Raw genomic sequence first — 12,280 nt, forward strand, 5'->3', positions numbered from 1 at the left:
TATACCCCAAAAGGGTCTCACCCCTATTTTGATAGATCCGCCCTACATATACATAGCCTACGCAACCCAGGCAACAATTAGTTCTGTGAAACATAAGCCGCTTTTCCACCGAAATTACCTGGAACAGTATGTCCCAGGAACTTTTTTTCCCCCCCAGACCTGTTGCTGTCTGCGTTTCCATCGTGGTCTAAAGTACCGAGAAGATTAGGCGAATAGTCTGGTGACGTAAGGTTAACGTACATGCATTACAATGAAATGAAATATTATATCAAACATTGCCTGTTTTCATTTTCATTTTAACATATTAATAGAACAATAGAATAAAGACCAAAGATTACCTGTTCGATTTATATGAAGGTAAAATGACGTCAAAAAGATTTGCATGCGCAGGGTAAGATTTGTGAAAGTGTACATACGATAGCAAGCGTAAATTAATTTTGCATTTGCAAGAAAAGAGTTGTAAAAGTGCAAATTGCATTTCAAGCGTAAGAAAAAAAGATTTGCAGCCTTTTACTGTTTTTTGTAAGTGTATATCATGTATTGTGAAACTGCAACTTCATGCTAAGGCAAAATAAATATGATCTGTATTCTTCTGACTTTCATTTTTCCGCGCTTACACTTTTGGCACTGTTGTTTCGCCCAAATACAGCCAAAAGTATTGCAAGCCTGTGCACAGTGTTTTGCAAGTGAAAACAACCTTATCAAGAACTGCAAAACGGATTGACTGCATAAAACCAATATGTGTGTGTAGAAAAAAATCGTTGCAACTGTCTAAATGACTTGCGTGCATAGAGCAAAATGTTCCCCAAATAACCCGCTATGTATGTCTGTGTCTTTGCGCTTGCAGTTTTGGCACGATTCTCTCGGGACCTTCTTCTTTCAGCCAATCAAATGAGGCTCTTGCTGACTCTCGATTTACTCTTATCTGATTGGTTCAATAAACACTCCAGATGTGAGAACACATCTTTATTTTAATTTGACTCAGCGTCATTCTTATTGCGGGGATGGTATTTTTAATGCACAGATACATATTAAAAAATAAATAAATACAATAAAATAAAATAATAAAACAAAAAGCATGTTCCTTAGAAGCTGTGTACCGTTAGGCTGACTACCATGTGCTCATATACTGATTTTCAAGCTAGAGTGAACATTATTGGATTGGTTCGACATTGCATTGAAATTTAATATTTTAGATAATCTGCCTACAAATTATGTTAAACTTTACAATCAAAATGTTTAATAGCGATTTGTCTCCAGATTTGACTGTAATGCAAAAACTGACACTTCAAACCAAATCAACATTTAAAAAACTACAACTACTTTGACAAAATATAGTCTTTAATAAATTCTAAATATATGCATCTAAATGAAAAACCAAATGCAAAATAACTATGTCTGAATCAAATATTCCCAGAAACCATGAAATACACAGTAATGTTGATATTTGTATATGGTTATACATCCATCTAGTGGTTTCACATAGCATTACAGATGGTAAATGCATGATTTAGGGGTAAATATTTAGTACAGTAAAATCTCCTTTAAATACATGTTAAAGGAAAAACAAAAATCTGGCATCAACCCTGATCAGGAGACATGGTGAAATTATGCATAGTAGTGCAGATACTTTCAGTAGCATCAAGATTACAAACTAATATCATATGGTCTGCTGAAGAGGAGGATGATTAGGATAAATAGAGTGAATACACAGAAATGTAATTTCCTAATATTAGCTCGAAATTCAGAATGAACACATACATGGTAGTCAGCCTAATGGTAGCCTACACAGCTTATAAAGGATCATGCTTTTTTTGTTTTATTATTTTATTTTATTGTATTATTAATTATTAATAGATTTTTTAATATGTATCTGTGCATTAAAAATACCATCCCCACAATAAGAATGACGCTGAGTCAAATTAAAATAAAGATGTGTTCTCACGTCTGGAGTGTTTATTGAACCAATCAGATAAGAGTAAATCGAGAGTCAGCAAGAGCCTCATTTGATTGGCTGAAAGAAGAAGGTCCCAAGAGAATCGTGCCAAAACTGCAAGTGCAAAGACGCAGACGTACATAGCGGGTTATTTGGGGAACATTTTGCTCTATGCACACAAGAAGTCATTTAGACAGTTGCAATGATTTTTTTCTACACACACATATTGGTTTTATGCATTCAATCCGTTTTGCAGTTCTTGATAAGGTTGTTTTCACTTGCAAAACACTGTGCACAGGCTTGCAATACTTTTGGCTGTATTTGGGCGAAACAACAGTGCCAAAAGTGTAAGCGCGGAAAAATGAAAGTCAGAAGAATACAGATCATATTTATTTTGCCTTAGCATGAAGTTGCAGTTTCACAATACATGATATACACTTACAAAAAACAGTAAAAGGCTGCAAATCTTTTTTTCTTACGCTTGAAATGCAATTTGCACTTTTACAACTCTTTTCTTGCAAATGCAAAATTAATTTACGCTTGCTATCGTATGTACACTTTCACAAATCTTACCCTGCGCATGCAAATCTTTTTGACGTCAATTTACCTTCATAGATTTACCCAAAACAAATTATATCTTTTATTGAACCACTACAGAGACATCAGAGCCAGCGGAAAATGTCAGAACTCAAGAACCTTCTGCTCCTTGAGTTATCTCTTCTTGCCTTATCGTTCCGCAGATGATTTCCTCTTTTGTTTTTTATCCGCCATCTCTATCTTTCTGTCACTCGGCTCGGCTGTTCACTGAACGCTCTCTCCTCCACATCATGAGTAGACACGCCCCTTACTGCTGATTGGCTACAAGTTTTTTTTGGTGCTCGGCCCCGACCCGGTTTTCTAAAACATTTTTGAAAAATCGCTTACCCTGCCTTTAACAAAGGTGTAAGTTCCTCCAAATGTTTAGTATTGTTTGTTTGTTATTAATGATCGGTTTACCTGTTGTATTTAGCTCTCAGTTCACTGTAAGTACAGTGGAAAATTAAGTAAATGGTTGCTCTCAGTATGAAATGACATGTTAATGTCCGGACAGAAGGAAGGCGTGTAGTCTGCAGATTGAAGCTTTCCTTTTGAGTGATGATATGGTTTTGAGTAACAATAACCTCTGAGCGCAGGTTATGATAATGGTTGGGTGTTGTGTGGGTTAAATCTCAGTTCTTTGTAAAGAAGGGACAAAATAAGGATATGACCGAACAGTGACCCCTTTTCTCTTATACATGTCTGTCTGACTCTTTCTCTCTGCATCATATAGAAATACAGTGTGTCTTTGTCCATGTCTGGTTTGATATGGGGTAACTCATAGCCAGGGGGTTTTCTTTATTGCTGTAAAGGTTTCTTCTTAACCTGCTGTAAAAAAGGCCCTTAATGTTTTCTGCATATAAAAGGCTGACAGGCTTGGTCATGCAGACTAGTTTAAGAGCTCTGCATTTCCCCTCAAGGTTCAGTAAAGTGCATCCATCTGTCTGTTAATATGTTGATCAATATGCCTGTCTAGGAAAGAATTAATTCATTGTGTTCTCTAATGATCTTTAAAAGCATAATACTTTAAAATGATTTATTTATAATAAATTTAAATGCTTTAAAATGTATGATGATAATGCTGATACTTGGCAGTCTTAGATTCTGTACTGGGACAAAATTATAGTGTGATATAGCTAATGTCTTCATTTAGCCTTTTGATGATATTCACTATATTGGTTTATACATATATTTGTTTATATTTTGGTTTCTTCAAGAAATATGTAACACAAGCTATTTTCTGCAGCTGCACACTATTACCCACAGTTTATGAGTGCTAAAGGACCATATCTATTTCTCCCTCCGTCATCCTTCAGTGGTGTGTGCCAATCCACTCGGCCTAAATGGCACACACACACCTGGACAGAGTATGAGTGACCACAGGACTTCATATCAGCTTCAGAGTCATCATGTGGTTGACACATCCCACAAGGACACTGATAATGCCACGCAGCCAAAACAAGCTCTCCTCATGGAAACTATCCCGGCTGAGCCCTGCCCATAGAGCTCATCACAAACAGATTGTGAAATATTACAACAGCTCCAAGACTCAGCACTCAAGGACGACTTTCTGGAAAACATCCAGGACAACATATCACAGCCACCGGAAACACCAGAGCCAGAGCTCATCTCACCAGACACACTATCCCTCTCTCCAGCATCTCAACTTCTAAGCTTCTCACAGAAAATGGAGGAACTGGTGTATGCTGGGATCAAACTCTCCCACTCTTTCGCTGCAAGTCCCCAGATATCAACTAAAAAAGGCGGGCCTCACAACCACCAAAGACTGCAGGCCCAGCTCTCCCTCCTCCTCCTGTGAGAGCTCTCCGACCGCTGCCACAACGCCAGGCCCAAACCCTCCTCCATCGGCTGTAGGTGAACCAAAAACAACTGATAACAGCTCTCAGTGATGTGTCGGGTCCCGCTATATTAGCAGCAACATTCACAAATGTTTACAGAACAAGCGGGAACCCAGTGCTTGTAGCTTTCCCTATTTCTGTTTTATCACGTGATAGAAAGTCTAGGGCCTTCTCAAGCCGTACGGCTGACCCATCTAATCTGCAGCCTGTAATTTACATTTACATTTATGCATTTAGCAGACGCTTTTATCCAAAGCGACTTACATTGCATTCAAGTTACAGTTTTTACATTTTTATCAGCTCTTGCTTTCCCTGGGAATCGAACCCAGTAATGAATCAATCTAAGATTGCTGTAAAGACAAAATGTAATTCCATCAAGTTAGCATTTTTAAACATTCGCTCACTAAAAAATAAATCATTTCTGATCAATTATTTAATAACCACAAACAACCTGGATTTTATGTTTCTAATTGAAACATGGCTTGAAGACAGCTGCAGTGCAACAGACCTAAATGAAACAGCCCCTCCTAACTTTAACTTTACAAGTGTCTGCAGGACTGTTAGGAGAGGTGGAGGTGTAGCTGCTCTATTTAAAAATGTTTATCAATGCAAGCAAGTGTCATTTGGTCAGTACGTGTATTTTGAATATCTAGGTATTGTGCTAAAAGGTGCTCCACGCATTCTGTTTATCATTATTTACAGGCCTCCAAAATACTCTCCAGCCTTTGTTGAAGAGTTCACAGAACTGTTATCAATGATTTCCTCAGAGTTTGACTGTTTTGCTATTGCAGGGGATTTTAATATTCACATAGATAATGCAGAAATTATAACAGTTTTAAACACTTTTGACCTGGTTCAGCATGTGCATGGACCCACACACAATCGTGGACACACTCTAGATTTACTCATCAGTAGAGGTATAAACATTTCATCCGTTGTTATTAAGGATGAAGCACTATCTGATCTCTTCTGTATTTTCTTTGATATATTGATCTCTGTTACCACTGAATCTAGATCTGTCTCTGTCAGAAACAGATGCATTAACGAGAACACTAGTGTGCTATTTATGAAGGCTATATCTTTTAACACCAAGCATTTCTGCAGACTCTGTTGATCTTCTCCTGGATTCATTTAACTCAAAAGTTAAGAATGTTAATGATGATATTGCTCCGGTAAAGGTCAGCAAGAAGACTGGCAGACAAAAATCATCTTGGAGAAAATCAACAGCAGTTCATAGTATGAAAAGACAATGCAGAAAAGCTGAGCGGATGTGGCGGAAGACAAACTTGAAATTCACTATAGCATCTATAAAGACAGCCTTCATGCTTTCAATGTGAAACTAGCCACAGCTAGACAGACCTTCTTCTCAAACAGTAAATTAAACAACACTCGCACTCTTTTTGCTACTGTGGAGAGACTGACAAACCCCCCAAGTCAGATTCCCAGTGAAATGCTCTCCAACCGCAAATGCAATGAGTTTGCTTCCTTCTTTTCTGAGAAGATCAATAATATCAAAAAGGAGATTGGCACATCTTATGCAGAGGTCACACAGATTCGACCGCAATTTCAAAAAGAAGTGACTATGTCTGTTTTTAAAGCAATTGATAGCAAAATTTTGGAATAAATAGTACAGCACCTTAAATCATCTACCTGCTATCTTGACACACTTCCCACATCTTTTTTTCAAAAGTGTGCTTAACTGGTTAGAAGCAGATCTCTTAGAAGTGGTGAACGCCTCACTTCTTTCTGGGACTCCCTGAACTCCCCAAACTTCCTGAAAACTGCAGTTGTTAAGCCCCTTCTGAAAAAGCGCAATCTTGATAACACAATGTTGAGCAACTATAGACCAATATCAAATCTTCCTTTCATAGGTAAGATTATTGAAAAGGTAGTTTTTAATCAGCTGAACAACTACTTAAAACTCAATGGATACCTGGACAATTTTCAATCTGGTTTCCGAGTGCATCACAGCACAAAGACAGTGCTTATTAAGATAATAAATGATATTTGCTTCAATTCTGATTGTGGCAAAATATCAGTGCTGGTACTACTAGATCTTAGCGCTGCGCTTGACACTGTTGATCATAACATACTTCTAGAGAGACTGGAAAACTGGGTCGGGCTTTCTGGGATGGTACTCAAATGGTTCAGGTCACACTTAGAAGGGAGAGGTTATTATGTGAGTATAGGAGAGCATAAGAACGCTCCATGTTTTTAAATGGTATGTATTCTGCCACCTATTGATGTCTCTGGGCTAAGACCCAGGTATCAGTGAACCGTCCCTGCCTAGAATCTGTATCTAACATCACAGATATTCAAAAAGACTAACTTGATCTCTCAACATAGTTATTATAGTGTTAGGGGCGTTTTAGCCCCGCCCAAAAAATCCTGAACATAGAATTGGTGAAAAACTGGTTTAACTCCACAATTCAGTACTACATAGTTCAGTGTCTATGTAATGTGTTTCAGCAATACATTTCTAACATTTGTAATGTGTTTAGAAACAATTCTCAGAATTCTCTTTACACGGACTTTAAGTGTCAGTTTTCTGAATAAATAAGCTTCCCATTGATGTATGGTTTGTTAGGATCGGACAATATTTGGCCGAGATATAACTATTTGAAAATCTGGAATCTGAGGGTGCAAAAAAATCTAAATATTGAGAAAATCGCCTTTAAAGTTGTCCAAATGAAGTTCTTAGCAATGCATATTACTAATCAAAATTAAGTTTTGATACATTTACAGTAAGAAATTTACAAAATATCTTCATGGAACAAGATCTTTACTTAATATCCTAATGATGTTTGGCATAAAAGAAAAATCGATAATTTTGACCTATACAATGTATTTTTGGCTATTGCTACAAATATACCCCAGCGACTTAAGACTGGTTTTGTGGTCCAGGGTCACAAATATGTCTTGAGACTCTCTCTTATAAACACAAAAATGCTTTAGTTCTTTAGATGGCATCTCCCCAAAGCACATCCTCTCATCTATCATTGCTTAAGGCAGCTCAGATGAGTCGAGTCTGTGTGGTCTGCTGTTCTTCACTTTTGACCGTCTACATCCTCCATTTACATGTGTTCTGGTCCAAGTTTGATTGAATCATCTCTGTCTGGCTGCTCTTATACAGACCTGATGTCTGAATCTTTAACCAAGAAAAATTGTGTGGCGGGGAGGAAAGAATGCAGTGGGGGTTGTGACACTTAGCAGCCACAACAGCATTTGTGTTTTAATTACTTTTTCCTTTTTATTCGAAACATTCCCAAACGTATTAACTATATCATGAAATATCTTGATTCTCACCTTTTATAGATTATGTTAGTTGATCTAGTGGGCAATGGTCAAAGTAACCTAATAATGTAATCTATTAACTACACTGTAAAAAAGCCAACTTTCAAAAAGTCCTCCTAATAAACATAAAACAGTAAAATGAACTATGATATTTTCATTGGAAGTGTTCATGCATTATACTAAGTTGATTCAACAAATTCGTTGCTTAAATGTTAAAAACATGCAATATTTTGTTGATCTAACTAAGAAGTTTAAGTTTTCATTGATTCTAACGTTTCTTGTTTGCGCGTGCGCAGTTTGAACCTTGAACGCATGCGCACTTTGATACTTCAGCTACTTCGGCTGTATGACGCAGATTTCAAAAAGTTGATGCTGATGAGGGGTGATATCGTGCCTGGTATGTAGTAATAATATTTTATAATCGATCAATTTTATTTGCCATGTATAATGAATATGGTCTTCTCAAACTTACGGCCTAATCTATTTTGCAGCGTGTTTCTGTTTTCGCGCACTTTTGTGTGGTTGTCGATGCTAACGTGAAGGACGAGTGGCGTCGTGCTTGATCGATCCAGCTTTTCTATAAAATTAAGTAAGTACTTTTTTTTATTTTTCATAATCGACTGTATTTTATTTGCCATGTATAATTAATGTTTTGCTCTTCTCAAACTGACGGCCTAATCTATTTCGCAGCGTGTTTCTGATGTTGTGCACATTGAGTTCTTTTCAAAGCTGACGTGCCAGATAAATCCAGCTTTTCTATAAAATCACTGGTACGTAGTTATCATGTTTTATAATCGACTGTATTTTATTTATCATGTAAAAAATGCATTGACCGTGTAGACATCTTCCTATATTATATGGGTTTGGATTAACGTGGGTTAGAGTAAAAGATGACAGAATCATTTTTGGGTGTACTGTACCTTCACCTCCTAAAGCAGAAAGAACAAATGCAGATTTTATAAACAAAATATATGTTTGTTTGTTTTGTTTGTTTTTAAGGTGAGTGACATTACCAAACATCGTAAAACAACGGCTCTTGAGGGATTGCTACTTTTCCTGCTTGAGAAGTCAGCAAATTTGCTCAAGATATGCCTGGTAAATTACCATTTTCATACCCTATTTCCAAATCCATTTGTAAACTATATATATTTTACATGTATTCAGTTTATTTACACAACAAACAATAATAATAATAATAATAGGGGACAGACGTGTATTCAGACAGAACGGTTCACGGGCAAATTCCCAATGGAAGGGCAGGCACGTGCCCTGCTCACCCAAAAGTCCCCACTCCAAGGACTCTACCTTTTGAAGGGAGTAGGACATAGGGATTATCACTTCCATTTGGAATTTGCCCAGTGAACCATTCTGTACGAATACACGCATCGTTGCACCTCTAAATAATAATAGTAATTATTATTATTATTATTATATGTAAATTTACACTTCCATTAATACCTACCTCCCATCCATTATTCTCCCAGGATACGAATTCTGTGAACTGCTGCACCAAAGGTGTAAAGATTGGAATTCTGACTGTGGAGGAAGATGATGTTGCCGGTGTTACATCGCAGCCCACTGTTATCAACATGGCCATAATCTTGGAGGAGGCCATTGTGCTTGAGGACATTAAAGATCTTCCATCTGCATTTGCATATTTGTTTGGCCTCTTATATGCATTTAACATGGAATATCTGAAAGAATTGAAGTACACTTTTGAAGTCATCATGGATCTAGGTGGTACCTGCTCAGCTAGAGTGCAGTCATTGAAATCCAAACTTTGCTAAATGGATGAAGCCACTTAAATGACGTTCTTGCGTTGGCTTTTTTTAATACTTTTATACTTAATGACTACAAAAAACACCTGTTTTCATTCAGTGTGCTAATTACTGCTAAGGTTTTTGTTTATTTGTTTGTTTGATTGTTTCAGCCTTTGCCTTAAAGGAAAATTCACCCAAAATGAAAGTTCATTATTTACTCACTCTCATGTTGTTCCAGACCTGTGATTTTCTTTCTTTTTCTTGAACACAGAAGAAGATATTGTGAAGAAAGCTGACAACTAAAGGGTTGACTGTCATAATATTTTAATCCTGTGGCAGCCAGTCAGTGACTACCTTCAACTGATCGGTTATCAGCATTCTTCACAATATCATCTTCTGTGATCAAAAGAAGAAAGAAAGTCAGGTTTAGAAAACTCCAGTTGTAAATTAGAGTAAATGATGAAAAACTTTCATTTTGGGTGAACGATCTCTTCAGGCTGGAGTTTCTCCTAGTGTTTTTTTTTTTTTTTCCTGGACAAAGTAATTGTATTTTATTTCTGTGTAGACACTCTACTTCCAAAGATCTGGGTCAAGATTCGATTACAGGCATATCAGTGTATGTTCTGACAAGAAAAAGTACAGTGTACTTATAGCTGCTGAGTAGGGTTTGTAGTGTACTCGGATGCTTTATTTTTCTTATATATATAATGGCAAATTGTTTTTGAGGAACATTTAGGTTGATGTTAAAATATGCAGAATAGAAGTTTTCACATAATTGTTACTTTAAAATCTACCAAAAATGTTAAGTACATTTGCAAATGTGCCTCATGTCACAGGACAGCTAACATTGTATGGTATAATTAACACCGGTTTTGTGGATTTCTTTAACATTCAATGCATTGAATTCAGTGTATAATGTTAAGAAGTTAAAAGGCAATATTTGATACTGTTATGTCATTGCTGTGCATTGGACACAGAATGTTTAAATAAAAAAATTATTTGACCTATGTTATGGTCTCTTCTTTAATTAGACTATTTAAATAATATATAATAAATCAGTCTAGGCCTATTTGTTCAGTAAACAAAAAATATTTAGTTCTGTAATTCATTAGGTAAACATGACAATTTATGTTGTGTCAACTTGTAACCTTAACGTAATCTTTTGAGTTGGGTGGACTTCAGTCCCTGTTTGTTGAGTTTACTCAAAAAAGCGCTTGCGATAGGTTGCCTTATTATTTTAAGTTTACTCAACTTTTTTTTTTTACAGTGTATGCATAAAAACCTGTCTGTTTACTTAATTAACAGATATGGGTGTCATGCCATAACATATTTTAATAAGACTGACTTTATATTTAATGTGAATTTAACATTGAAAGTTAATGTGAATAAAAACATTGTAAGTTAGGCTACTAATATAACACTTTCATTGTACAGAAAGAGAGCAAAGAACATACATTATCAAAGAACATTTTCACTGACAGTCTAGAGTTCAAGCACTCTCAAAACTCCCTTTAAAATCTCTGAAGCTGTTTACACTGTGAAATTAATGTCTTACTTACAGATTCGTATACACATTTGTATTTTGTTGTTTCTGACGAGAGAATTCGCCAGAAAGAGGTATTCAGTCAGCGGCGAGTGAAGAAAACACGGCATTTTAGTGATGACTCATCTGAACACCTCTGATTGGTCATTGCATTCATAAGCTCAACAGCATTGTGTGTGATTGGTTTAATGCGCAGTGCTGTAAAACGCGTCTGTCTCTGGCTCAGCGAATGCAGATTTGAATTTAGCGGCTGATGATATGACGCTGAACGATATAATCACGCCTGTGCGATTGTATTAAATATAGAAAATATTAATCGGCTGTTTTTGTCTTTTGGAAGCTGTTTTGGCAGTAAATAGTTACTAGTAATTTAGTTACTGTAATATTACTTTTGCAGTAACTAGTAGTGTAACTAATTACTAATAAGATTTCAGTAATAATATTTACTTTCCATAAAACAGCTTAGTTACTTTTGGTGCCTCAACCCGCTAATTTAAAACTAACAATCAAATAATTCCTAGATTTATTTTCATAATTTTCATGATTCGCACATGCATGTGATGTCCCCAGTGCAGCACGCAAGCTTGGAATATGGAAAAGCTTACATTCAGCAGATAGAAATATTGCATTATATTGATTTTGTCAGGAAAAAGATCTGTTGTGTAAGTTGTGGCTTTACTTTACTCTGGCATTACATCCCTCTGATCAGCATGTGGTATATTATATTAATATAATTAAAATATTTTTGGAAAATTAAACAGTTTCTTACAAAATGTAATTTGATAAAATACATAACGAAACTTAATCGCATATGGGGAATGGAAAAATTACTTCAAGCTACACATGACAATTAATGAGATGAATACAACACTTATACTTGAATGCCATCAGTCACTATTGAGTGCTTGTAATAACTTCTGACTGCGATCCAATGTGGATTTTGGTCAAATGATGAGGCAGAAATATGTTGTTAGTAACATTCTAGAAGAATTTTATCTGGAAGTTACAACTTCTGTGGGGCGTGAAGAAAAGTAATGTAACTAGTAGTGTAACTAATTACTGTTGCCAGAAAGTAATAAGTGAAGTAACAATATTACTTTTGAAAGGACTAACTAGCAATGAGTAATATATTACATTCTTTGAGTAACTAGCCCAACACTGTTCAAAATCCACTTGGCTCAAAAATCTGAGGGGGCACGTGCCCCCTCACTTTAAATGGGCATGACGCTTCTGACGGAAAGCACATACTCTCCTGCTCGCTTTTCTACATACGCACACACATACAGTACTCGCACACATGGAAACACACGTG

General features: G+C 36.3%; 1 protein-coding gene across 11 annotated transcripts in view; it reads left to right on the forward strand.

The window, feature by feature from the left end:
* The window catches only part of acvr1bb (activin A receptor type 1Bb), a 31,763-nt gene that overhangs the window by 12,264 nt on the left and 7,219 nt on the right, over window positions 1–12,280 (forward strand). For 2 of the 11 annotated variants that reach the window (XM_058777997.1, XM_058777996.1), the window contains exon 2: window positions 3,759–4,383. The exons of 4 other annotated variants lie outside the window; for them this stretch is intronic. The gene's annotated coding sequence lies outside the window, so the exon portion shown is untranslated. Of the gene's footprint in view, window positions 1–3,758; window positions 4,384–7,181; window positions 8,063–8,156; window positions 8,255–8,355; window positions 8,436–8,664; window positions 8,761–9,149; window positions 9,532–12,280 lie in introns of those variants that run through there. 5 more of the 11 variants (XR_009271621.1, XR_009271620.1, XR_009271622.1 and 2 more) reach the window with 5 other exon arrangements.

This window comes from Onychostoma macrolepis, chromosome 06, assembly GCF_012432095.1.
Source record: "Onychostoma macrolepis isolate SWU-2019 chromosome 06, ASM1243209v1, whole genome shotgun sequence".
NCBI lineage: Eukaryota > Metazoa > Chordata > Actinopteri > Cypriniformes > Cyprinidae > Onychostoma > Onychostoma macrolepis.